The sequence below is a fragment of the Saccostrea echinata genome, unplaced genomic scaffold, assembly GCF_033153115.1.
Source record: "Saccostrea echinata isolate AGI-Se365-2 ecotype Australia unplaced genomic scaffold, CSIRO_AGI_Sech_v1 ptg000081l, whole genome shotgun sequence".
Lineage (NCBI taxonomy): Eukaryota > Metazoa > Mollusca > Bivalvia > Ostreida > Ostreidae > Saccostrea > Saccostrea echinata.
Genome location: NW_026889830.1, coordinates 1,789,036 through 1,795,302, shown reverse-complemented (window position 1 = coordinate 1,795,302; position 6,267 = coordinate 1,789,036). Strand labels below are relative to the sequence as shown.

General features: G+C 30.7%; 1 long non-coding RNA gene across 1 annotated transcript; it reads right to left on the bottom strand.

The window, feature by feature from the left end:
* Positions 1-2,195: 2,195 nt before the first annotated feature.
* On the bottom strand, positions 2,196-4,903 carry LOC133176821 (uncharacterized). The gene is made up of 4 exons (XR_009719556.1): positions 4,742-4,903; positions 2,980-3,050; positions 2,387-2,535; positions 2,196-2,263 (listed from the first exon to the last, which is right to left on the bottom strand). It is a non-coding gene; the product is annotated as an uncharacterized LOC133176821 (long non-coding RNA).
* Positions 4,904-6,267: the final 1,364 nt, after the last annotated feature.

The following is a 6,267-nucleotide window of genomic DNA, read 5'->3' as shown; positions in this document are numbered from 1 at the left end:
TTGGATTTGAAATGTTTAACAAAGAAGTCCTGGGAAATCCCAGGAAGTCCTGAATTCAAATCCCAGGATTATTAATCTTAGGTTTACCTCAAATCAGACTGTGAGGAAATCCTAGGAATTCTTGGGACATCTTAGGAATTCCTGAGAAGTACACGTATTTCAAAGTCAGGAATGATTTCTGCAAGGGATGTTCTTCATCATCAAAGATGAAGATTAATTCTCAAAATAATTAATTTAAAATAAATGAACTGGAACTCTCATCAAGAAAATTACTCATACTGGGTATAAAGACCTAAAATATGTACCATGAAATAATTGAAACAAAGTATAAATTTCCAAGAATTTAGAATTTAGTACAATGAAACCCAAAATCATGTAAATTTTATCCATTTAAATCTATTTCACAGCTGAGAAAAGAGAAATATGAAATATAAAGATGAACCAGTTAGATCAAATGAAATCCAGAGAAAGCACTGAAGCATGTAAAATAAACCACGCAAGTCATGTTCCTCCATAAATTGTCTATATCTTGTAATCAGATAGATTAACTACGATAATTTTTAAGAGTATGTGTATATTCATTTTTCATGATAATTTTATTGTTATTCTTTACATAAACATATAGCTAAGACTTATTATAACTATATATATAATTTAAACTTCTGAATTGATGACATTTTGTCAAATAAATGTTTTTGCATAGGAAACTCATCATTTTACAACTTTCGCTACAATTCTGCCATGTGGTAAACAAGTAAATGCCTGAAGCTTTATAATGATCATAAATCTTCAATGAAAGCATAGACCACAAAAACAAAACATATATTTAAAATCAAATAAAGTAATTTATTAATGGGATTATTTGAGGCCATAATTGGCTTTAGCTAGCAAATTTAGAAAACAACAAATCCACTTTAGATCATGTTTTGCTGCATGGATTCTACATCCTTGAATTAAAAAATCAGTGAAAAACCAATATTAAAGTTAATTGTAAACTAAATTTTCTTGTTGCACTCAGTTGAGGCCAAAATTTTAGAGAGAACAAAATATGAGGCTAAGTCAATATTCTAAACTCACCAAACATTTGAATTTAATCTAAATCTGACACCAAAAGTGAAACTTAAGTCCAAATTTATGCCATATGGCAGGCCAATTGTCACCAAGCCACCAGCAGACATGTTTACGAAGCTATCTTAGAACTAAGAATCATCTTAAGATACGCTTAGGACTCTTATAATAAGAAAAAATGACCATGTTCATATTGCTGGTGGCCTGTTGAAATCGCGGTATATAGACTTGATAAAGTGTTCAGGGACGTTGAGACCAAATATTGCAAAATAATATGTGAAGAAAATGAATGGAAACTGTTGGTGGACTGACGGACGGACAGACAGCAGCAAAGCAATATGCCTTCTTTTCTTCGAAGGAGGGCATAATTAAATGAATCCAACAAATTACGAATTCTTAATTATCTCCTCTTGAAAGAGAGAGTGGCTCTTTACAAGCTCAAATCCCATTCACCAAAGGATGCATTGGGCAAGAGTCTGGTTGTAATTAGGCCAGTGGTTCAAGCAAAGAAGCAGAAAATTAATATAGGATCTCCCATGGTTTGTAGTTGGATATGATTTTTTTTATCCAAGTTGTGTTTTTATCCTCGAGCCTCTGCGAGAGGATAAAAGCACATAACGAGGGAGACTCTTTTTATCACGTTTAAAATGTAGCTATTCATGTTTTATACCGTTTTTTAGATGTAAATCAACAATATTTTACTTGATCAAATCCACGCAAAAACCATTGTGACGTCACAACCGTGGATATGAAAACAATATCCTATGATATTGCAACGTATGGTTAACATATGTTGAACATACGTTGAACATATGTTCTGAAACATATGTTCGCCATAAAAAACGAGCAACATATGTTTTACATATGTTTATGAACATATGTTGATCATATGTTTAACATATGTTGCTTATATGTTTTGCATGAACATATGGTTAACATATGTTTATGTTCATATGTTTTTCATATGTTAAACGTATGTTAATTTTATTTCTTACTTACATTTATTATTTAATTATTTTGTATTTCTTTGGATTGCAAACTTAACTAAATAGTTATACGTACTCTTGTCCTTTAATCACTTAATACACTGTAATAAGAAATCAAAGAACACAATCTCAAGCATTAATCTTGAGTTTATTTTTTCATATTTTTACATAATTCTGGCTTTATTTCCATGACAGTGACTGCATTGCTTCTGAAATGATAAAGAAAAAATAATAAAAATTAAGACATCCAAATTTCATGTCAATTACATGTATAATTAATAAATATATACCAGTATTTGTTAGCACATAGAGTAATTACTTTGAGCACTTACAAATTTTTTCTTGGCCTGTTCTTTGTTTTCTTTCATTTTATAACCCCTTGGAGCCTCATCATAGGATTTGAAATTGTCACATGTTAAGGTACTGGGTGCACTTCAGTGGAGTCTCCAATTTTAAGGTTCTGTTGATTAATACAGGTTTTCTAAAATACATGTACAAATTAAAGTCTACATGTAATTTAAGTTCATACACTGAAGATATTTGTCATATACATGTGCAAACAAATGCATACCCCATTCTCCTAAACAGTTATCAGTTATGATATGAGTTAAAACTTATTTCATAAAGAATTATATGGTGTTGTGTAACACCATATAATGTTATGTCCAAGACAATTTCACTCTGGGAAGATATGCTTAATAATAAAATCATAAAAAATACAATTAGTTTCTCTAAATGTATACAAATGAATTTGGAATGTTGAAATAATATAATATATTAATATTAAATCAATGGATAATCAGATACAAATGTATGTTTGGATATAATAAAAATACAGGCAGAGAAATAGACATTTTGTTTCCAGTATATCCAAAAACTTTGTTTGGAAGAAAACAACAAAGCTTGTAATACAGGGTGTACTTACCTATTCTGAAGCAAGCATAGGGTTGTGGTGTTCTTCCATGTTATTCATAGCAGACAGACTGTATACTGAACCTATAAAAATTATAAAATAAATACAGTAAATATTTTCTAATCAAATTCCAATCAAAACTTAAAAGAAACTTCGAAAGAGAGTGAGTACAAGTCTCTAGTTTCTCTAGTGTTAAAAAAAATTCTATGTCAATTAATATATAAATAAGTAATAAATTAGCTGATGAACTTTAAATACATTTACATGTACACTATTATCTTGAATGCCAGATTAGGCTGAAATTGATCATCTTTCAGATGTTCTATAGTCACCAAATGGTCATTTATCCCCCGTTTGGTGGACAATCTCCCATATCGGAAACGACTTTTACTGACCAAATGGTGGACTTTTTAAATTCTATTCCAAATTTTATTAAAATAAAGTAAAAGCGCATTTGCATAGGCATTGGGGAATTTTAGTGAACATATTCCTTGCACAATTGAAATAATTCGGTCGATTTTCCATGTGCAATTTCTCCATAACTTCGTAAAAACGATACCCATAGTTATCCGTAACAGCCGAACTTCTTGATCAATCGATCAAAAAAAAAATGTTGATTGTGTCTAGTAGGATAAAAATTCTATTTTATCCAGTGGTTTAACTCTTGATTAGTTAACTCTCAATCGCTCTTTGGATCTTTGTCAATATTTATCTCTATAAAATCCCGTTAAACATGAGCTCCTCATTACTTAACTGGTATGGTGGGCACTTATTGCTATAAAGTTAAATTTTTAGACTTGAACGTAATATCTTTTGTTATTTTTCTTTTAGGATGAAGTTCCATATTCCATGTGACCTTTTGTGGTTTAATATGTATGTTACTGATGAATTTTAATATATTTGATAAATAATTTTTAATAAATGATTTACAAGGTGACTTTTACAATTATTCTTGTTTTTGTTAAAAGTACATTGTTTTAAAACAATAATTATATCATAATCTAACTTCATTTACTATTTTTATAAATAACAAAGCCATCACGTACAAAATAAAACGAAATAAAGGCGAAAACTTATTTTTCTTTTGATTTCCTAATTGAAAATTAACACAAATGTGCTCCGTAGTTAAATCCGACTTTTGACCAGGTTAAAAAAAGATCATCGTTTGCATTGGTTTGCATTTTTGATTGGTTGCCCGGATAATCGAAATAGAAAGTTACGAACATGATTGACAGGTGCAGCATCGTTGGATAAGGAGGGAATTTTCTTTTTAAGTAAAAATTGAGAAACGTTGCACTTGTTTACGTACGTGACATTTTTTGTCAAATTTTTGAACGACTCTGCGCAAAAAATTACACATTGAATTTCCGATTTTTTTCACTCAGAACACCGATAAATATCTAAATTTTATTCCACATGGTTTAAAATTATACGCCATTCCACGCCATTCTATAGAATTGAACACAACCATTTTTCTGTCCCAAATGGTCAGTAAAATTCGTCTGCGATATGGGAGATTGTCCACCAAACGGGGGATAAATGACCATTTGGTGGGGTGTGCCCAACCTGTTAAAAGCCAGCAAGTTCTATCCATATTCATATCTTCAATATTTTAGCCACAAAAAAAAAAAAGACAGTATAATTTTTTGGTAATGCAAATCAGTGTAGAATTAAGAAGCAAACAGAAATTTCTCAAAAACTATTTTGTTATTAAATAGTCATTACTTATATGCACCCTGTAATTACTGTGATTATTATATGTATTTATTTTCACCTGTATTGTGATCGTGCAATCTTCAGTCAAATCAACTTTGGGTTGAATCGTCAGTCTTAACAGCTTTGGGTTCTTTCAATAAAACGGCACTCAGACAATGAACTCCAGTTGCTTAATACACAATAAAAACAAACATTTTCCATTAAAAATTTGATAAAAGAGCCGAGTGGATAACCATCTAACACAGGCTACACAAACTGCAATGCAAGATTTCTACTTTCACTTTCATCAAGATCGTACATAAATATGCAAACGTAACTGTCGACAAAAGGAAAACAAATCTGAAAAAATTAGCAATGCTAAATAGTTTTTACATTCGTCGAAAACAAATCCAAAATAATGTATCATGTAGGCCTAGATAAGATCACTAGATGTGTCGTTTTTTACGAACTGCATTAATTACAACTACAGTTAGATGTTATGCAAGTCACGAGAGTACTAAGAGTTCGTATGAATCTATAACCGTAAAGAAATTCTCTTAAAACACCATAAACTAATTAAATTCTAAAAAAAAAAACAAAAAAAACAAAAACAAAACTGATAGCACTTACTTGTTTCTTCTGCTGCAGCAGTGACGTCAAAAATGACGTAGTACACTTTCATCCGATAAAAACCAAAACCGGTCCGGAAATAAAATGTGGAATGATTTTAATTTCATAAAATAAATCCAAACAAAACGGGGTAAATACAAATTTATTAATTCTTGATAAACTTGATTTGGGGAATATCATGTTCAACAAGACAATTTTGAATTTGAAGAAAAGAGGGGGCTGAATTTGGAGAAACGAGTGGGGGAGGGGGTGCAGGGTAACAGAGTAGTTAACCCCTCCCCCTTTTTTATGTAAGCTTCTACAAGAAATGACCATTCTTTTGAATAAATGTATTCAAATTGATCTTGATACTTGTTATTGAAATTATTTAATTTAACAATTGCAGTCTATTTGCATTGGCGGATCCAGAATGGGGGGGGGGGGTCCGGAGGTCGGTACGGGCTTGAAGTGCCTATGGTGCGATTCTATGCATGTGTGTTGGGGCACCGGCCTGGAACCCACCCCCCTTCAAAACTTGCTGGATCCGCCCCTGACATGTTAAAATATAACATTTAACTCGAGTTCTTCATATTACGCTTATTTATTAAATTATTGCCAGTTCACTGATTAACATTAAATTAATTAACATATTTTTTATGTCGTTAAATTTAAATAAAATTAATTCAATTAACGATAACATTAATTTAATATTAAATGAAATAAATGTGAAAAGGCGATTGGTTATTATATGATCTTCAGTATGAATTTTATGTGAAACTAAAACATATATGTAGAACATATGTTTGAAACAACCATATGTTTAAAATATGTTCAACATATGTTAAACATATAGTTACCACAAACATATGTTCAACATATTTTGAGTCTGCTATATGTTCAACATATATTTCAAACATATATTCAACATATGTTTTAAACATATGTTCAACATACTGTCAAAAATTCATATGGTCAACATATGTACAACGTATGTTC